The 22,866-nt window shown below is 41.9% G+C and overlaps 1 protein-coding gene across 1 annotated transcript in view; it reads right to left on the bottom strand.

Moving 5' to 3' along the window:
• The window catches only part of TMEM114 (transmembrane protein 114), a 797,325-nt gene that overhangs the window by 469,490 nt on the left and 304,969 nt on the right, over positions 1-22,866 (bottom strand). The window lies entirely within an intron of this gene.

Raw genomic sequence — 22,866 nt, 5'->3', positions numbered from 1 at the left:
GAGGAAGGATGTTTGGTGAAGCAAACAAAAGGAAGTTTGATAAATCACAGGAAGCTCAGTTGCGAAACTACTGACAAAAAGGAATTTTACTACTTGGCTCTTTTACAGCTGTTTAAACCATGGCGTTCAGAGGACGAACTACTGGGAGAATTTCAAAGCTATGAAGATTCTTTTAATGCTAGCAAAGACAGTATAGAATGCAGTACTTTCTCAACTTATGTCCAAATTTTAAATGAAGAAAATGAACAGGAAGCAAAAATTGCCGCTGAAGTAGCTAGAGACAGTTCTCAAGACAGCCAAAGTTCAGTAACACTTAGTCAAGATCCCCTAGGACAACCGATCATAGAAAATGAAGCTGCAGTAGCCATGACTGAAGTAGAAACGGCTATGAATCAAGCACAGGAAGATTCAATCGACTTACTAAATCTGGAACAACAACTGAATGAAGAACAAAAAGAAATTTATGAAGAAGTCATCAAAAAAATTGATCATGGATTACTACATGAAAAGAAAGAGTGCTCATGCACATCATTTGAACCAATCAGGATGTATGTGAGTGGACAAGCTGGAACTGGTAAAAGTTTCTTAATAAAAGTCATCAGAAGCTACCTACAGCAAAAAACAGCTTCAAATTTGTCTTGTGTGGTAACTGCTCCAACTGGGTTAGCAGCCTATAACATAAAAGGAATTACCTTACATCGCTTGCTAATGTTACCAGTGGAGCATGAGAACAAAATAGAATACCATAAGCAAACTGGAGAAGCATGCCTCGAAGTTTCAAGAGTGTTGAAGAAGATGCAAGTTCTCATTATTGATGAGGTGAGCATGGTTTCAAATTTAATGCTTGCCTTTGTGCATTTAAGAATGCAACAAATTCTTAAGAGAGACTATGACGTGTTATTTGGAGGTAAACACGTCATAGTTTTTGGGGATCTTCTGCAGCTCACTCCAGTTAAAGGACAACCAGTGTTTAATACTGTGACACATGAAGACACGAAGAAGTCATTAGGAAGCATTGGTAATGCGAATATTTGGTCGTTCTTTGAGTACAAAGAACTCACTACCAATATGAGACAAGCAAACGACGAAGATTATGCAAGTATTCTGAAAGATATCAGAATTGGACTACTCACAGAAGTTGGCAAAAAAGCATTACAGAGTCGGTTGCTACATAACTTATTTCCAAATGAAGAAATAGTTGCAGAGAAAATATACCAGAACATTGCAGAAAAAAATACTGTAATCTGCTTAATGCCAACACTACGTGAGTGCTCAATATTCAATGAGGAACTTTTGAAATTGGAAAAGGAAGAGATTAAGAAAATGGAAGCAGAGGACAAAATTCAGCATGAAAGAATTACTTTTACATTAACAGGCAAACTGAAAAATAAATTGGATTCACTAGAGAAGAATATTTCCAAAACAGCTGGATTAGAAAAAAATCTATATGTTTGCATGAATTGTCGAGTGATTTTAAGGAGAAATTTGGATGTAGAAAAAGGTTTAGTGAATGGAGCTATGGGAAGAGTTGTGGGTTTTATTAATTACCAGAAAAAAGATGGAATTGAATGTTTAAAAATAAAATTTGATCAGATAGAAGAAGTTAAAGACATTTGTCGTTGTTCAGTTCGTTTCATGCTTGTGAAAGACTTATATGTACGTAGGAAACAGTTTCCGTTTTCTCTAGCATATGCTGTAACTATTCACAAGTCTCAAGGATTGACTGTAGATAGTGCTTTTGTAAACATTGGTTCTACTGTGTTCAAAGAAGGTATGGCATATGTTGCTTTGTCACGAGTGAAAACATTATCTGGTTTATTTATGATAGACTTTGATGACTCAAAAGTTAGTGCTGATACAAACTGTGTAAAGGAGTATAACAGATTAAGAAGAACCTATGCTCCTCATTTCCTGTGATTGAAAAACATGTTGTTTGTCGGAAAAGGAGATTTGAGAATATCTGTAATGTGGATGAACAGAACAAAAAAAAAAGGACAGTGATGTGATAGCAAGGAAAAAGAAAAAGGACAGTGTTGAAGAGGTTGTTGGTTGCCATTTTGAAAATAGCTCTGGTGTCAACTGCTATGCAAATGTAGTGCTGAATGTTGTATTTTATCTTGAAAAGTTGCTAGAACAGATAATAGTAAATCATGGAAAAAGATTGTGTTCTCTGCTGAGTCTCCTTTTTGAGAAGCTGAGTACTGATAAAACTGAAATAGAAAGTGCTACTGATGTTAGAAATCTTTTAGATGTATGTTGTGGTTCTACACAGTTTAAAGAAAATGTCCAGCAAGATGCTCAGGAATTCTTAATATATATTTTGAGTGTACTAGAAGATGAAGGAGTAGAAGTAGAAAACGTATTTGGTGTCTCTTACAAATGGGAACATTGCTGTGAAAACTGTATGAACACATGTAGTAGTAATGTTGATTCAGAAAGGTTCATATTTTTACCATTACCACAAAGTAAATCAGTGACTTTTAGTAAATTAGTTAAAGATGCCAATCACAACATGGAATGTTCTGAATGTAAATCAGACATGTTTTCTACATTATTTTTACAGAAATATGGTCAGTATGTAATTTTAATGATGCAACGTTGTAGAGCTGATGGTTCAAAATTGGATAGTTTAATAAAGAAGTTTATAGGACAACAATTATCAATTTCTGGAAAAACTTTTGTTACAGTTGCAATAATTTTTCATGAAGGACCTACTGTAACTTCTGGACATTACACAGTTTATCTTAAATGTGAAAAAGGCTGGACACTGTGTAATTATTCCCAATTGATTTTCAAGCAACGTTTGCCTTATGATTTACCCAATTCTTACTTAATTTTTCTGAAACCTAAATTTTGAAAACTAAAAACTGCATCTGAAGAAAGCATTTTTTGTAATTTTAAAGGATTATAATTGAAGATATCACTTAAAAAGGATTTTGAAATTACTATTTGGCCTAAAGGAAAAGTAATAAAAACAATTGTGGACTCCTTTGACAGAAATTATTTTGGCATGTGTGCTTTTGCGACAAGGTTTAAAGACGGTTTGTCTAGAAAATGTTTATTCATCTAGAGAAGTACTTGTAATATATATGTAATATTTCTAACAAGGTATATTTTAGTGAGGAAAGTTTTAGGGCTTTTTTTAAGCAATCTTTCAGATTGTTTTTTTTTTTCCCCGCTGTTAAATGATGAATACAATTGTTTTCACTATTTTAAGTGAAAAATAAAAAATTCTGAAAACAGCAAAAAAAGGGCAAAAAATTGCTTTGTAAAATATGTAAAAACATGTAATGCTTTTTGTAATGTATGATTGAATATTAATACTTATTTTCTTTTTTTGCAGAACTGGAAAGAAAAAATAAATAAAAAATTCTGTTCCTTTGCAAAATACTTTAAAAAAAAATGTTTTCGAAAAAATTTATTTTTTAAAAAAAATAAGTGAAAAATATTAGTATTACTCATTCCTCCCTTTTCATGCTTCCATTTCTTCACCTCTTTTTGTACATTAAATTTAAAAAAAAAAAAAAAATTTTAAAAAAAACCTTGGGTGCGCGCAGGGTGCGCGCACCTCAAAAAAAAAATTAAAAAAAAATCCCTCCCCAAAAATTTTTGGGGTTAAGTTTATAAGTGGCTCTTAAAAGAGCCCTTGAGTTAATGGAGGGAAACAGGAAGTGAAAAACGAAAAAAAAGAAAAAACATCTATGGCCTACTGCACTCATGGGCATCAAATTTTCTCTGAATGAGATCAAGACTGGTCTCACACACAGAAATAAGTTTACCGCAATCAGTGCAGCGTGTGGACAACCTAGCAAAACAAGGTGGTCCAAAACGAGGTGTGGAAGAAGGCAAAGGCACCACTGCAGAAGAAGTGCTCGGCTGAGCTGCCGAAGATGTGCTCGGCTGAGCTGCTGCAGATGTCGTCGGTAGAGCAGGTGGAGGGTTTGCTCCAGAAGCTCGACGAAAAGTCACTGGATGCATTTTGTCAACATGCCTCAACATAGTGTGAATGCTAAAAGAATATTTCTTGTTAGGATTCCCACGTGACAAGACTTTTTGACAAAGTACACATGTAACTTTAGGTGCATTTACCTTTTTTTGTCCCTCTGGAAAAGTGAAAAACTGCCATATAAAGCTGTCTTTCTGCTTCCTGCTCCTCTGCCTCTCAAGAGTGTCCTGGTCACTGTCTGAAGATGGTTGCTGTTCAGCCATTGTATCTCAACAACAGAATAGCTCCTTCTCCAAAGGAATCAGAACTAATAATGAGGGGAGTAGGTGTGGTTTAGGAAGAATCTGGAACTGAAAGTACTTCAAACCAATCAAAAGTGATGATTCTTGATCACATGACTTGCCATGAGGGGATTGGGTGTGGTGTTGAAACAATCAGAAACTGAAAGTAATGATAACCAATAAGAAGTGCTGTTTTATTATGCATAAACCCGAAGTCCGCGCACTGCGCAAGCTCCGAGCGCGCACCTCGTGATTACGTATGCGCGAACGCGTAGGAGCGCATGTGCATACGTCATATGCGCGTACCTAGCGCGCATACGTTGAACACGCGTATACGCGACCGTTATTGCACGTAATTTTAGCGTATGCGGAAGTAAACCGCGTGGAGCGCGTAGGACGCATGCACGCATGCGTACGTACGTACGCATACATACTGGGTGCACGCTCCCAGCACGCACTATGATGTATATTTGCGTACGTAAATAACGTACAACAGTATTCATAAAAAACTTACGACCGCCAGTAGATAATATATTCATATATATATATATATATATATATATATACATATTCACTTAAAAAACCATAGGTTTCACACATGTTATAGTTAGGTGGACATTTCACTCGTAAAAAACCAATGAAATTCCCCCGTTATAGTTAGTTCAGATAACTATAACTCGCGCGCCCGAAATCCACTGCTCATGACGTCACATATTACATCACTCATGACATGGTCAGTGGCATCACTCATGACATCACTGATGACATCATCCTTGTGATAGAGTGGCGGTCGCGCGAGTTGTAGTTATCTGAACTGACTATAACGGGGGAATTTCATTGGTTTTTTACGAGTGAAATGTCCACCTAACTATAACATGTGTGAAACCTATGGTTTTTTAAGTGAATTTGCAAGGTTTTTTAAATGCTAATTCCTTACTATAACGTGTGTGAAACCTATGATTTTTTAAGTGAATTTGTACGTTTTTTTAAATGCTAAGTTATGTATGTTTTATTTTTATTTTTTTTAATGGTTTTTCACCATGCGCGCACCCTGCGATTTTTATTAAAAAAATGAAAAAATGTTTTTTCACCCTTCGGGGTCCTTTAGGGACCCCCTGACAAAGGCTAGGGGGTCAGGAACTCTCTACCCTGCCCCCTTTTCACGTTCGCCACCTCTCTTTTTCACTCTCGCACCCACAACAAACAAAATGGCGGCCGACACTTCCTGATTTCGACCGATTCGAACGTTGACTGACATGTAACCACCAATCAGAATTACCCTCGCGCATGTTAGGGTGCGCCCACGGTGCGCGCACGATGCGCACACGGTGCGCGCACGGTGCGCGGCTACAGATATTTATGTGCTTTAACTGCAATTTTCTCAGGAACTACTGAACAGATTGACTCCACACAGGACTACCTCTCTGCCAAATTTCAAGTAATTCTGTTCAGCCGTTCGGGCTGTACCTTCGACTAAAGGTCCTATGGGAAAATGCATGGAGAAAACGTGTTTTGGGACCCCCCTTTTTTCTCGGCCCCCCCTTGATGAATCACCCCTAGACTTTCAGGGTAGGAGCTGAGCGGAGCGCTCCATTCGTTTTGAAAATTTCGCGAGGATTCGTCAACCGGCGCCAAAGTTATTCAAAATACAATTTTCAGATTTCCTATGGAAACACGGTCCTAACTATAACTATCTACTGGTGACCGCCAGTAGATAATATACATATATATATATATCCACACAATCAAAGTCGTCTTACAGCATCTCAAGACAACAAGCCTTAACCCATACTTGCTTCAAACGTGAAATTTGTTTTCATGGAAAAAAGTCTGACTTTTTTTATTTGGGATGGAGATACTGAGTCTGCCAGGGCATTAATGGCTAAACTTAATGAGAATAGTTTTAATCTCAGATTTACTGAACAAATGAGTAAAACTAGGATAGAGTTTTTGGATGTTGTAGTTGAAATTGAAGATCTTCCTATCCATACTAAACTCTTTTGAAAACCAACTGCCGGCAACAGTATTTTAAGTGCATCAAGTTCCCACCCACGTAAATTGGTACATAGTATTCCATTTGGTGAATTATTACGTGCCAAAGGTAACTGCTGTTCTGAAAGAAGTTACCAAACAGAAAAGTAAATTATGGTACAAAGCTTCAGGGACAGGGGCTACAGCTGTAGAACCATCTCTGAGGCATGTAAGAAGGTGGAGGCAGTAACTCGTATCCAGCTGTTATATCCTGAAAAGAAACCGAAGGAAATTAATTTGCTGAGAGTTATTACCACCTATTCTGGCCAAGCACAGGATGTTCGCCAAATATTAGGGAAACATTGGCATGTATTGTTGACTGATCCCCACCTTAAGAAACATCTTAACAGTGGTCCCCAAATAACTTTTCAAAATAATCGATCTTTGAGGGATGAACTGAGTCCTAATCATGTAATGCACAGTGACAGATCTGACAGGATTTGCCGTGCAGGTTTTCGATGCTGCAGAAATTGCAAGGCATGCAGAAATAGCTCTGATTGCACTACATTTGTGATTTCCAGTAGCAAAAAGGAAATAGTGATCAAAAAAGCACTGACATGCAACACAATGTATTGCGTCTATGCACTTGTATGTCCCTGTAATAAGGCCTATATAGGCAGCACAATACACCGTGCAAAAAAACGAGTGTTGGAACATATCAGGGCGATACAACACAATAACAAACAGTACCATGTAGCACGGCACTTTTATGAACAACACCTGCAAAATTAAAAACTTCTGAAAATGGTGTTAATTGATGCTGTCCCTGACAGTGTGCGGGGAGGCAATAGACAATTAACACTGCGCAAATTAGAATCAAGGTACATTATTGATTTAGAGACCATGACTCCCTTGGGATTAAATATTAGTGAGGAACTATCGGTACACTTGCACAATTGAAAGTATTTGAAGTTATTGTAGTATTTGCTGTATTATTGGTATTTTAATATGCAATTTTAATTCGTAAGTTTTTCACATTACAGGTTTTGAACACGTTTGATTTATGGCTATCGTATAACACTGATGAGATTGTATGCCCACTCGGGCAAAATTGTGAACTTCTATTCTGATGAAGACTGCGGGTTAATGAATTTATTCTACCTTTGAAGGAACTACAAAAGAGGGACCCTGATTAAGTCAATGAGCGAGGAAGAATACAGGGATAAGTATCATACAAAAAACAGGGCTTCCTACGCTTGTCTTTCAAAAAGGCAATATGTCCACAAGTATTAACAGCAACCACAGACAACGGTGTACAAAACAATGTTATTTCATTTATTAACTCATTTTGTTCATTTTTTCATTTTTTCATTATTTTTTTGGGCGACATATACATATAGCGTCACAATATTGAAACAAAATTGTAACTAACCTTAACAATACATCTAAAAAACATATATACAACATAAATTCAAGAACATTCAGAAGCATTCAAGACAGTAGGCCTGAAAAACACAAAAAATAAACAACAGTCTAATAACGGTTAAAACCATGAGTTGTACAATATAGACATGAGACCAGCGCCAACGCGCGTTTCGGAGCACATAACTTGCTTTTAAAGGCTCCTTCTTCAGGGCGTGCTTAGGTGGTCTTTCAAAAAACCAAGGCTTCAAGGCCTAGTTAGGTGTCCAGCCTCAAAAGGTATAGTTACACAATCAATATTGTCTGGTGTCTTGTGTCAAGTCAGCCATTCAGAATAAGCGAGAAGGGGCCCCATTGGTGGCCCATTGGACTGATCAGCAACACACTACCTCTGACCTCAGGTGGCTAATCTTGGAACACATACACCCATCCAATAAAACTAATGTGGATGCCGTTAGACGTAAAAGAGAGGTCTTCTGGATTTATGTTCTCCAGACACAAGAAAAAGGCCTTAATGAACATCTGCCTTGGGAAAATGCGATTATATAGGTCCCTCTATACATAATTACTTGCTGTTATCTCTTAGTAAACATATTTGTATCTTTTGCTACATTTTGGTTCAGTAACCGCAGGTGGAGAGGCAGGGCCATTCTACAGGATCACGTTGATTCTCCTTTTTGTTTGGAGCATTGGTTGCACGTTTTTTAATTCCGCCACCATTGAGGATACATATTCTTGCATGTTGCTGATATCATAAGCAGCACGCACACTAATTATTAGGCTCCCCAAAATGGTTTTTCTTTCCATGTGACTGAACGGTAATTGTTCATTTTATATGATCTCCTTACAAACGTTCTTAATGGCAGTCTATTCTATTCATTTGAGGGGATTCTTTCTTTCTCATGTCGTCTGACCCCTAAAACTCTTTGAAACCTATTGGTAGTTGTAGGACTTGGCCCTTTTTCCCTCATTTGTTTTCATTATTCATATTGATGCAGATTCAGGGAGCCATTTTAATTACCCCTGAAAACTTCTGCCTGAGGGCCTGAAGCACAAGATGGTGGCCACCTGTGACATCACCAGCATCCACTGGAACCTACCAGCACCTTCCAGAACATTCCAGGAGATTCCAGAACTCTGTGACAGTTGGAGACCGTTTAGAATGTTGGGAGGATAAGAGAGGCAGTTGGCAGTTGGAGCTGGCAGTTGGCACCTGACTGGTGAAGAGAGAGGAGCACAACAGTGAAGGAGGAAGGAGTGAAGCAGCAGGGGTGGAAACTTGTGCCTGGAGTGGGGTCCATAAACCCACCCTTGATACTTGTCCCTACTGATGGATCCCAGCCTATAGCCCTGTGTGGGAAGAAGACAGAAAAACTCATCCTAAGGACCTGAACAGCAGGAACAGGCCTTAGAAGCAGAAAGCAGCAAGATCCTGACCTGGAAACTGGTTTCCCTGGAGTCCGGCGTCGAGTAGCCTGAAGACCTGGAGCCCGAGGTGGAGAAGCGGTGCTGACTGAAGTAGCAGACGTCGTACCCGGAGCCGCCTGAGGTCGTGAGAGGGCGCCGACGGGGGTCGAGAGGAATACCAGAGGTCGAGGAGGAAGTGAACCGAGGTCGAGCGAGCGGCGTCATCGGAGGAGTGAAGTCCGCCCTCCGGAGTCGTCGGAGACCGAGGTAGAGGTGAACCGGAGGTCGGGAGTGAGGATCGCACTCCGGAGTCGCCCGGAACCTGAGAGGAGGAGCACCGGAGGTCGGGGGTGAGGATCGCACCCCGGAGTCGCCGGAAGTCGACATCGAGGCCAGGCCGGCCGACGTCATCGGAGTCGAGAGCGCCATCGGACCGGAGCCGCCCGAAGTCGACATCGTGAGGAGACTGCCCGACGCCGTCGAATCGGAGGTAGAGATCGAACCGAGGCCGCCGACATCGGACCGGAACCGCCTGCCGGCGTCGTCAGAGAACTGACATTGTGCCGAGGCCGCCGAGACCGAACCGGAACCGCCTCACGGCGTCGACACGACTCCAGCGGCGTCGGAACATCAGAAAAAGGGCAGTAAGTGGAGTAGAGGGCGCCTAAGGCCCTGTGGAGACCTGAGAGACTGCTCTAAGGGGCTAGGGAGGTGCTGAAACCCACCTGACTGTGCCTGGGGTGAACTGGGACTAACCTAGAGAGGTTGTGTGGAGAAGGAAAGCCAGGGCATTGGAATTCCCCCCTTTGATCTACCTCAGTTTAGGCCTCAGCCTTTGCCTCAGTCAGGGAGTAGCCCCCCCCAAGCCTACCACAACCCTACAAGCTGTGCCTGGGCCAAATCAGCCCTTCAGAAGTGAAGTGTCATCTGATTACAGGAGTGTTGCTGTATACTGTTAATTATTTATTGGGGGTACTGTATTTATTGAATTTTTATCTATTTATTGTTGCACTATATTTATAGGTCCACAGGACTGGTTGGTGTACAATATTTATTGATACGGTATTTATTGCCTCAAAGTATTTAATTGTCTGTATATATTGCACTTGTATTTATGCCCTGTTATTTATGATCACCCCTATTTATTTCATCAAACAGCCAATATTTATTTGACCTGCACTAATTGAAACTTGTATATTGTGATTGACCTATTTATTTTCCCAATCAGCAACTAAGAGAAAAAGATAAAGAAACATATTTTCATAATTTTTACGGTGTAGAGTCGTTTTTGGAACGGATGCACGCATGGTTATTGTATGGGTATATTGTACGCTTAGCACGGTGCCTGATTCCTGACCACTCGAGCCAAGCTACCACAGTGTGTCCGGAAGACCACCACCACCCCTTCTAGTGTGGGAGTGGTTTTCCAACATAAATTGGTGTTCAGTGGTGGGATAGAGCTGTGCCTACATATACTCAACAATAACTGTGGGTAGTCCATAGGCCTACACCGGGAGTTTTCTCAAAGCGGCCTTCCTAATTGTGGGATTTTGTTTTTTCCAAATTTACTCTGGTGGTGGGAGGAGGTATTATTAAAGGTACCCCCCTGCATTGTTACTGCACAAAACCTGTCCTCTAACCTGAGTGGGCAAGATGGAGTTTGTACTAGAAAATCTAGAAACGTACACTGTGGCCCAAGTCAGGAAGTTAACAGACCGGAGGGAGGAAAGGCAGCTCGCATGGGACTTAGCAAGGCTGGAGAAAGAGATGGAGGAGAAAAGGAGGGCGCACGAGCTTTGGATGAAGGAGATGAAGCTGCGTGCCCTCCAGATGAGTGTGTCCAGCGAGGACACTGGTGGCAGCATACCAGAAGTTTCACAGGAGCTAGAAGTTTATTTACCCCAGGATGACATCACCAGGGTGTCTGAGGAGGCATTGGGGTGTGAACCTGAAGGGGGTAGTGCAGGGATCTCCCAACCCAGCGAGGTGAGAGAAGTGGCAGATAGCCCAGCTAGGTCCCAGGGAGAGAGGGTTGTAGGGCCTCACGACCTATCTGTAGGAAGGCGTGAGACGGGGAGGTGTCCCGAGGTGCCCCAACCGAAGTCTCAGGGCCTGGAGAGTTCCGCAAGGGAGCCCCAGGTTGGGAGCCTAGGCTGTCCCGATGTGCCCTCCAGTGCAGGGGAGCCCCTAGTGTCAGGAGGACCCAGGGCGACTGTAACCAGCGCGCCTGAGGTTCTGGGGTTGGCCCAGTTTCAGGGTTTAGGTTCTGGGCTGGGATGCCAGGCTCAGGGGTTGCCTGACCTGGCGGGTGGGGCCTCGGTTAACCGGGTCCCCCCGAAATTGACTTCCAGGGGTACTTTTCCCGTTAGGAGGGTGCTGAAATCTGGAAGGGGGTGCAGAGGGAGGAAGGTCTCGCCTCGGGCACCGACTCAGCCTAAGGGTTTAGACCCTAGGTTGAAGGATCAGTTGAGGGGTCAAGGCCCTAGACTGAGGAGGAAGTGTTGGTCTGAGGGTGCCTCGCCCCGGAAGGCTGGTCAGCCTAAGGGTGTGAACCCCAGGAAGAAGGACCAGAGGCAGTTTAGGACTGCAAGGAGGAGGACCGGAGTGGTCAACGGGCACTACAGGCCTGGGGCTACTGCCCCCCACTCCGCGAGATCACCCGGGCCAGAGACATCTGGATGGCCCAGGGGCCGGTCCTGGCCACAACTAGCTAGGGAGCCCCCGTGGGGTGGTTTTGTTGGTCCAGGGAGGTTTGTTAGGGAACCATTGGGTTCCAGAGCGGAGGAGAACTTGCGGGTGCTCCTGCCGTTGCGGGCCTGCGTCCACCTTTTCTCGCCCCAAGCAGGGAAGACCATCAAGGCATTGATCGGTCTACCCTGGCTTTTGGCTGGAAGGGGGTTGTGTAGGACTTGGCCCTTTTTCCCTCATTTGTTTTCATTATTCATATTGATGCAGATTCAGGGAGCCATTTTAATTACCCCTGAAAACTTCTGCCTGAGGGCCTGAAGCACAAGATGGTGGCCACCAGTGACATCACCAGCATCCACTGGAACCTACCAGCACCTTCCAGAACATTCCAGGAGATTCCAGAACTCTGTGACAGTTGGAGACCGTTTAGAATGTTGGGAGGATAAGAGAGGCAGTTGGCAGTTGGAGCTGGCAGTTGGCACCTGACTGGTGAAGAGAGAGGAGCACAACAGTGAAGGAGGAAGGAGTGAAGCAGCAGGGGTGGAAACTTGTGCCTGGAGTGGGGTCCATAAACCCACCCTTGATACTTGTCCCTACTGATGGATCCCAGCCTATAGCCCTGTGTGGGAAGAAGACAGAAAAACTCATCCTAAGGACCTGAACAGCAGGAACAGGCCTTAGAAGCAGAAAGCAGCAAGATCCTGACCTGGAAACTGGTTTCCCTGGAGTCCGGCGTCGAGTAGCCTGAAGACCTGGAGCCCGAGGTGGAGAAGCGGCGCTGACTGAAGTAGCAGACGTCGTACCCGGAGCCGCCTGAGGTCGTGAGAGGGCGCCGACGGGGGTCGAGAGGAATACCAGAGGTCGAGGAGGAAGTGAACCGAGGTCGAGCGAGCGGCGTCATCGGAGGAGTGAAGTCCGCCCTCCGGAGTCGTCGGAGACCGAGGTAGAGGTGAACCGGAGGTCGGGAGTGAGGATCGCACTCCGGAGTCGCCCGGAACCTGAGAGGAGGAGCACCGGAGGTCGGGGGTGAGGATCGCACCCCGGAGTCGCCGGAAGTCGACATCGAGGCCAGGCCGGCCGACGTCATCGGAGTCGAGAGCGCCATCGGACCGGAGCCGCCCGAAGTCGACATCGTGAGGAGACTGCCCAACGCCGTCGAATCGGAGGTAGAGATCGAACCGAGGCCGCCGACATCGGACCGGAACCGCCTGCCGGCGTCGTCAGAGAACTGACATTGTGCCGAGGCCGCCGAGACCGAACCGGAACCGCCTCACGGCGTCGACACGACTCCAGCGGCGTCGGAACATCAGAAAAAGGGCAGTAAGTGGAGTAGAGGGCGCCTAAGGCCCTGTGGAGACCTGAGAGACTGCTCTAAGGGGCTAGGGAGGTGCTGAAACCCACCTGACTGTGCCTGGGGTGAACTGGGACTAACCTAGAGAGGTTGTGTGGAGAAGGAAAGCCAGGGCATTGGAATTCCCCCCTTTGATCTACCTCAGTTTAGGCCTCAGCCTTTGCCTCAGTCAGGGAGTAGCCCCCCCCAAGCCTACCACAACCCTACAAGCTGTGCCTGGGCCAAATCAGCCCTTCAGAAGTGAAGTGTCATCTGATTACAGGAGTGTTGCTGTATACTGTTAATTATTTATTGGGGGTACTGTATTTATTGAATTTTTATCTATTTATTGTTGCACTATATTTATAGGTCCACAGGACTGGTTGGTGTACAATATTTATTGATACGGTATTTATTGCCTCAAAGTATTTAATTGTCTGTATATATTGCACTTGTATTTATGCCCTGTTATTTATGATCACCCCTATTTATTTCATCAAACAGCCAATATTTATTTGACCTGCACTAATTGAAACTTGTATATTGTGATTGACCTATTTATTTTCCCAATCAGCAACTAAGAGAAAAAGATAAAGAAACATATTTTCATAATTTTTACGGTGTAGAGTCGTTTTTGGAACGGATGCACGCATGGTTATTGTATGGGTATATTGTACGCTTAGCACGGTGCCTGATTCCTGACCACTCGAGCCAAGCTACCACAGTGTGTCCGGAAGACCACCACCACCCCTTCTAGTGTGGGAGTGGTTTTCCAACAGTAGTCCATTGTTTATCTTTAGTACACCACTTGGTAGATTCTTTGTTTTATTCCTTCGTTTCTATCCATGACTCCGTCTCACCACTTCCGGGTCTGCCATATAAGGAAGACGCTAGAATCCATATCGTTCTAGGCAGGCAAGCGGCAGCAGCGGGACCCGCGATGCGCAATATTTGGAATTTCTGGTAAGAACGCCACCGACACTATCGGATAGCCGTGGTATCACCTTTTCTAGCCATGCTCGCATTATCACTTAACACGCATTTTAGATTATGTGTATATCTTGCTTTTTAGATCACTGTTAGGACGCGGTGTTCGCTTGTCTAACCCGTGTCTAACCCGTGCCTACGACCTGCCTAAAGATTACGGCCTGCCATAGTATTGAATAGAAATTACTCAGGTACATGTACATACCATCCATTAAGCTTCTTTAACCCATTAAATTATACTCAGTTCCCTTTTGCTCATAATAAAGCCTGCTGTATATATACTTTCAGGTCTTGTGTAACCTGGTGACCACATAGATTCTATCTATACCACATCCTTGCGGGAACGTTAATCCTTGATAAGAAATCCCCCTGACTCATTTTACATATATCCAGGCTCGGATATTACTATTATGGACATTGATGACCCTATTTGGTGAGCAGCCCAGTATAGAATCTATTATATCGACCTTGCCCCCATAAAGCATTTTTTTACTTAATTTTTTTACTAAGTTTGCGTTCTTACATTTTCAGGTTACTCTTGAATGCGATCATTCTTACTAGCCTTATCCGCATAACATATCTGGACTCAATCAGATGTCGATCTTGAAACCTACCGACTCAGACACTGCCATCTCACCCTACTATACCCCGGCAGAGTAAGTAAGTTGGTTAGTCATACCTTGGCGTTAGTCCCTCCAGCATCACGCGCTTCCTCCAACCTATTGCGCGAAGAAGTCCTCTTAGCCAATCGCCATCTACATCTCTAGATTTAAGAGTTGTATTAGAGCAAACATGTTCTTTTAAATTTCTGTATATATTTGCCGCTAGACACAGCCTGTTACACCATCCCTAACAAGGGTCTAGCAACAGGTAGTAACCCTGTTCACCATTCGTTTAGACCCAGCGTTAACCTTGTAGCATAACCCTTCAGGTTTTCTAATTCTAATTCTCACTTCTAAAATTTCCCAGATTTATACTTATTAATCTTGTATATCCTTATATTTCGAAAAGGGTCAATGTGTGTCTGTTTTTTATTCTTATTTCTTCAGTTTCCATGTATAAAGTTATGTCAAAGAACAAAGTCGCTGCCTACCTGGTAACCTCTTAAAAAAGAGTCGCTGCATGACAAGTATGTGTGTATATATATTTATTCCCACAGTTTCTTATGTGCACATCTAGGTGATGGGTCCTTGGAATTCTATTCCTTCACTATTTTCTTTTCTTCGGGTGATTGCTTCTTATCACGGGCCAATATGAGCCTTTAACGTCTTCATTCTCAGTAATAGCTCCTTCCACCTCCTGAAAGAAATTGCTAATTTAAATGATGATTATAAATTATTCATTGAGGTTCTTTATACCCACAGACCTACGGCTGTCAATATTGATTGTGTAACTATACCTTTTGAGGCTGGACACCTAACTAGGCCTTGAAGCCTTGGTTTTTTGAAAGACCACCTAAGCACGCCCTGAAGAAGGAGCCTTTAAAAGCAAGTTATGTGCTCCGAAACGCGCGTTGGCGCTGGTCTCATGTCTATATTGTACAACTCATGGTTTTAACCGTTATTAGACTGTTGTTTATTTTTTGTGTTTTTCAGGCCTACTGTCTTGAATGCTTCTGAATGTTCTTGAATTTATGTTGTATATATGTTTTTTAGATGTATTGTCTTTATATTGTTAAGGTTAGTTACAATTTTGTTTCAATATTGTGACGCTATATGTATATGTCGCCCAAAAAAATAATGAAAAAATGAAAAAATGAACAAAATGAGTTAATAAATGAAATAACATTGTTTTGTACACCGTTGTCTGTGGTTGCTGTTAATACTTGTGGACATATTGCCTTTTTGAAAGACAAGCGTAGGAAGCCCTGTTTTTTGTATGATACTTATCCCTGTATTCTTCCTCGCTCATTGACTTAATCAGGGTCCCTCTTTTGTAGTTCCTTCAGTTTCCCCAGCACTTTGCTGTGAGGGTTAGTTTTCCTTGCTCGGTGGTTGGAGCCCTAACTCCTCTATTCTATCTCTCTACTCTTCATCTTCATTACATTTTTTCTGTACCCTTTTTGTTGTTTGTTACACTTTGACCCGCTGCAAATTTTATTTCTGGACATTATTGTTGTAACTTTCTGACTCCAACAGACGCTGTTGACTCTAATTAAAATCTTTGCCCTATCCCTTTTACAATATGGATAGAATCAAAACCTTCGGGTTCACAGATGAGGACTTTTCAAAATTATTGGGTGTTGGTCCGGTTACTGACAGACAATTCACTATTGGGAACAACATTAATGATGATTGGTTGAAATTACTTAACCTTAAAAAGAAGACCAGAAGGACTGAGTCTCACGCTGAATTCATGTTAGAGTATTTACGAGCAGGAGTCATCCCGAATGGACTCCGGGTTAAGAATATACCAGGCTTATTTGTTGAGATGAAGAAATTTTTAGAGAAGTGGTCACTTATAGCCAATAGATGCTCCAGAGATTTAATGATACTCATCATTGAAACAGCAAGAGAGGTGGTTGAAAACCTACTTAAAGAAATAGCCGAAATGGAAGAAAATCTAAAGAAAAACAATCCAGTAGAAGAGGCTAAAAAGAAATTGGAAGAAATCAATGGTGAGATGAACTCCTTCTGCGAATACCTTATAAAGAAAAAAACGGAGAAACTAAAAAAGGACATCAGATATTTCAGTGAGGAAAGAGTTTACCCTTACTTGACCCCTGGCTATTATAAAAACGAAGTTGACCAATTCCACTCTAATGACCGACAATATTGGTCCAAAAAAAGAGTGATTACATTCTCGGACACCTCAGGGTCAGATACTGACAGTGGTCCTAATACCTTTGGCAACTATGGACAAAGAAGGGCTAACTATCAAGGCCCCAGAAGAAAAGCCCATTTTTTAGGCAACAGAGGTGGCCGAATGAGAACACGCTACCGAAATACAGAAAGAGAGACTTACCAACAATCCGAGAACACTCCACAATTCCTTCAAACCCGAAGGAATCAATATTGGAGGGAATAGCCACCACCTCTGAGAGCAGGACCACTTCCGATCTATTATCCATTTCATCTATTTCATCTCTAGCTCCAAGTACCTCGAAGGAAAGTTCACCCATGGAGACCAAAGTTTTCCTTACTAATGAAACCTTTAAGGATACCCAAACAATACCGGTCTTCAACCTCTCCAAAACTAATCTTGATATGCCAGCCATAGAACTTCTATCTCGAGGCCTCACTTTTGTCCCCACCACTTATCTTGATCGCTTTAAAATGATGACTGACATTCAATCATTCTTTCGCAAGATCCGCCTTAAAAGATTCTTTGAAGATAGTCCCGCTCAGAACAACGACAATGAAACAGGACTTAGACCTAAATCTATTTTTACACCTACTTTGGACCAAGTAGGCGCGGAAGTAGAGGTTTTTGAAAAGGTAGTCAGTTTCAAAATTCAAAAACTCCTCTCCTTTGTACCTAAACCTAAGTATAACTTGAACTATTCTGAATATCAAGCTCTTAAACAACTGGCCAATAATCCTGAGCTGACCATTAAACCCGCCGATAAGGGAGGAGGAATCGTGGTATTAGATAGTTTAGCCTACATACATCAAATTGAGACCATGCTCAATGTCCCTGAACATTATGCTAAACTTAGGTCATATCCAGAACAAAGAATTAAAGCTGATATTCTGGATATTACTCAAAGGGCACTTGATAGGGGCACTCTGTGCACTCAAGAATTCAACTATCTCAATGTAGAATTCCATCGAATACCCATTCTATATGGGGTTCCAAAAATACACAAGAACCCACTGTCCCCCCCCATTTAGACCAATAGTATCTACTATTGGGTCTTTAACTGAGCCACTGTCCAAATATGTGGACACCTTTCTTCAACCTTTGGCTTCTAACCTTCGGGGTTATATAAAGGATACGGGACACCTCATTAGTGAAATAGAGGGTACCCCATTTAACAACCACACCGACTTCCTGGTATCGATGGATATCGAAGCGTTGTATACCAACATTCCGCAACTAGGAGCCCTAGAAGCAGTTAAACATTGTCTTGAGAATAACGACAACCATATAGACCGGTTGTTTCTGCTTGAGTGTTTAGCCATAGTGTTGAAAGAAAACTACTTTGAATTTAATGGACAAGTTTTCAAGCAGATACTAGGAGTAAGCATGGGCGCAGCCTGCGCACCTAATGTAGCGAACATCTACATGGGAGAGTTTGAGAACAAATTCATCTTTAATGAAATAGCTCCATTCAGCGAAAACATTACAAACTGGCATTGATTTATCGATGACATTTTTTTCATTTGGAGGGGCCCGGAAGAACAACTCCATGAATTTATGTTGTGGATTAATCTTTGTGATGTCCATCTTAAATTTAGCCCAAATATAAGCAAGTCCAGAATTGAATTTCTGGATATCTGGATACAAATCATTGATGAAAAAATAGAGGTCAGCCTCTACACTAAACCCACGGCCAAGAATACCCTACTCCAATACTCCAGTTACCATCCTCGCAGTCAAAAAGACAACATTCCCTTCAGCCAATTCCTACATTTACGTAGGAACTGCACCACCATATTTAACTATGATGTGCATGCTGAAGAATTAAAATCTAAATTTGCTAATAGAGGTTATCCACCCAAACTGATAAAGGATGCCTATAAAAGAGCAAAATATTATGACAGAACAGTATTGTTGCAGACAAAAGAAACGAAAGCTGAGGAGAAATTGGTCTGTATTACCACCCATTCCAACATTGACAACAAGATCAGACAGGTCATTAACAAAGAGTGGCATATTTTGAATTCGGACTGCTCTAAAAAAACCATACCAAAGCCCATCTTTGCGTTTAGACGCAATAAAAATCTAAGGAATTCTTTGGTCAAGTCCAAGATACCCTCTGTCAATACTTTTGTCCAGAGATCCATTACTGGAGCCAGACCTATAAGTGGAACTCACAAATATGGCAACTGCCACGCCTGCCAGTTTGCTATTGTAACCAGTGAATTAATCTGGAACAAACGCACCTTTTCATTCAAAGAAATGACCAATTGTCGCACCCGCCATGTGGTCTACCTTATCCTTTGTCCATGTAACAAAGGATACGTAGGCGAAAACAGCAGAGAATTTTGTGTACGCTTCAGCGAACACAAGTCAGCCATTCAGAATAAGCGAGAAGGGGCCCCATTGGTGGCCCATTGGACTGATCAGCAACACACTACCTCTGACCTCAGGTGGCTAATCTTGGAACACATACACCCATCCAATAAAACTAATGTGGATGCCGTTAGACGTAAAAGAGAGGTCTTCTGGATTTATGTTCTCCAGACACAAGAAAAAGGCCTTAATGAACATCTGCCTTGGGAAAATGCGATTATATAGGTCCCTCTATACATAATTACTTGCTGTTATCTCTTAGTAAACATATTTGTATCTTTTGCTACATTTTGGTTCAGTAACCGCAGGTGGAGAGGCAGGGCCATTCTACAGGATCACGTTGATTCTCCTTTTTGTTTGGAGCATTGGTTGCACGTTTTTTAATTCCGCCACCATTGAGGATACATATTCTTGCATGTTGCTGATATCATAAGCAGCACGCACACTAATTATTAGGCTCCCCAAAATGGTTTTTCTTTCCATGTAACTGAACGGTAATTGTTCATTTTATATGATCTCCTTACAAACGTTCTTAATGGCAGTCTATTCTATTCATTTGAGGGGATTCTTTCTTTCTCATGTCGTCTGACCCCTAAAACTCTTTGAAACCTATTGGTAGTCCATTGTTTATCTTTAGTACACCACTTGGTAGATTCTTTGTTTTAGTCCTTCGTTTCTATCCATGACTCCGTCTCACCACTTCCGGGTCTGCCATATAAGGAAGACGCTAGAATCCATATCGTTCTAGGCAGGCAAGCGGCAGCAGCGGGACCCGCGATGCGCAATATTTGGAATTTCTGGTAAGAACGCCACCGACACTATCGGATAGCCGTGGTATCACCTTTTCTAGCCATGCTCGCATTATCACTTAACACGCATTTTAGATTATGTGTATATCTTGCTTTTTAGATCACTGTTAGGACGCGGTGTTCGCTTGTCTAACCCGTGCCTAACCCGTGCCTATGACCTGCCTAAAGATTACGGCCTGCCATAGTATTGAATAGAAATTACTCAGGTACATGTACATAGCATCCATTAAGCTTCTTTAACCCATTAAATTATACTCAGTTCCCTTTTGCTCATAATAAAGCCTGCTGTATATATACTTTCAGGTCTTGTGTAACCTGGTGACCACATAGATTCTATCTATACCACATCCTTGCGGGAACGTTAATCCTTGATAAGAAATCCCCCTGACTCATTTTACATATATCCAGGCTCGGATATTACTATTATGGACATTGATGACCCTATTTGGTGAGCAGCCCAGTATAGAATCTATTATATCGACCTTGCCCCCATAAAGCATTTTTTTACTTAATTTTTTTACTAAGTTTGCGTTCTTACATTTTCAGGTTACTCTTGAATGCGATCATTCTTACTAGCCTTATCCGCATAACATATCTGGACTCAATCAGATGTCGATCTTGAAACCTACCGACTCAGACACTGCCATCTCACCCTACTATACCCCGGCAGAGTAAGTAAGTTGGTTAGTCATACCTTGGCGTTAGTCCCTCCAGCATCACGCGCTTCCTCCAACCTATTGCGCGAAGAAGTCCTCTTAGCCAATCGCCATCTACATCTCTAGATTTAAGAGTTGTATTAGAGCAAACATGTTCTTTTAAATTTCTGTATATATTTGCCGCTAGACACAGCCTGTTACACCATCCCTAACAAGGGTCTAGCAACAGGTAGTAACCCTGTTCACCATTCGTTTAGACCCAGCGTTAACCTTGTAGCATAACCCTTCAGGTTTTCTAATTCTAATTCTCACTTCTAAAATTTCCCAGATTTATACTTATTAATCTTGTATATCCTTATATTTCGAAAAGGGTCAATGTGTGTCTGTTTTTTATTCTTATTTCTTCAGTTTCCATGTATAAAGTTATGTCAAAGAACAAAGTCGCTGCCTACCTGGTAACCTCTTAAAAAAGAGTCGCTGCATGACAAGTATGTGTGTATATATATTTATTCCCACAGTTTCTTATGTGCACATCTAGGTGATGGGTCCTTGGAATTCTATTCCTTCACCATTTTCTTTTCTTCGGGTGATTGCTTCTTATCACGGGCCAATATGAGCCTTTAACGTCTTCATTCTCAGTAATAGCTCCTTCCACCTCCTGAAAGAAATTGCTAATTTAAATGATGATTATAAATTATTCATTGAGGTTCTTTATACCCACAGACCTACGGCTGTCAATATTGATTGTGTAACTATACCTTTTGAGGCTGGACACCTAACTAGGCCTTGAAGCCTTGGTTTTTTGAAAGACCACCTAAGCATGCCCTGAAGAAGGAGCCTTTAAAAGCAAGTTATGTGCTCTGAAACGCGCGTTGGCGCTGGTCTCATGTCTATATTGTACAACTCATGGTTTTAACCGTTATTAGACTGTTGTTTATTTTTTGTGTTTTTCAGGCCTACTGTCTTGAATGCTTCTGAATGTTCTTGAATTTATGTTGTATATATGTTTTTTAGATGTATTGTCTTTATATTGTTAAGGTTAGTTACAATTTTGTTTCAATATTGTGACGCTATATGTATATGTCGCCCAAAAAAAATAAATAATGAACAAAATGAGTTAATAAATGAAATAACATTGTTTTGTACACCGTTGTCTGTGGTTGCTGTTAATACTTGTGGACATATTGCATTTTTGAAAGACAAGCGTAGGAAGCCCTGTTTTTTGTATGATATTTATTCTACCTTTGGACATCATATAAGAATATATATTGTGTATATTCCGGTATATGACCGAAAATGGTGCCCACAGGCGGGCGATGTGTTCGATCGGTCACCTAATGTTTCATTTGAAGGAGGAGGTATAATGTATGAATTTGAATCTTACCTTGATGTATTCATTTTTTCAAAGGGCTTATCTGCCATCGTGGTGACAGACTTTTTGTATATAATCATGAAGTAGAACGCAATTTCGAGTTTTAATTTATATGACTCAGCGGTATGCCGTATTACGGACAGCCAGGCGTCGGTGCTGAACTTTAAATGAGGCCTGGTATTTTACGATATATGTCTCATTTCTATTTCTCTGGTTTGGACTAATAACCATATATGAAGAATATGTGCAGCACTAAGAATCAGGTTGTATTATCTCGCAGATGTCATATTCATTAGAGTGCAATTTGTAAGTTCAATTATGCTTTTCTTTTAAATTGTAAACATGCATTCATTCATAATGTTTGCAGTGTTAAGATGGCCGCTAAGTATGAATTTTATTTTCACTGTGTGGTGTATTCACAGTCCGCTTTTTGTGTTTATTCACTTTGTTTAAATGAGGTGCGATAACGCCTGACCTTTAGCGTGAACAAGGCGTAAGCTGAAACGCATTGCAGTGCAGTTAATAAAGTTTTGCTGCAATGATCCAAGGCGTCCGAGAACCTTCTTTGATTTTGGAAGTTTGTGGAGTATAGATATATATATATATGTATATATATATATATTATCTACTGGCGGTCGCCAGTAGATAGTTATAGTTAGGACCTATTTTCCATAGGAAATCCGCAACATTCTATTCCCGATAAGTCTGGCGCCGGTTGACGAATCCTCGTGAAATTTTCCAAACTTTTGGCCAGCTCCGCTCCGCTCCTAACCTGAAAGTTTCGTGGTGATTCGTCAAGCGGGGGCCGAGAAAAAGGGG

The sequence above is a fragment of the Triturus cristatus genome, chromosome 10 (assembly GCF_964204655.1).
Source record: "Triturus cristatus chromosome 10, aTriCri1.1, whole genome shotgun sequence".
In the NCBI taxonomy this organism is placed as follows: Eukaryota; Metazoa; Chordata; class Amphibia; order Caudata; family Salamandridae; genus Triturus; species Triturus cristatus.
Note: the sequence above shows the minus strand (reverse complement) of the source record. Positions and strands in the feature narration are given on the sequence as shown.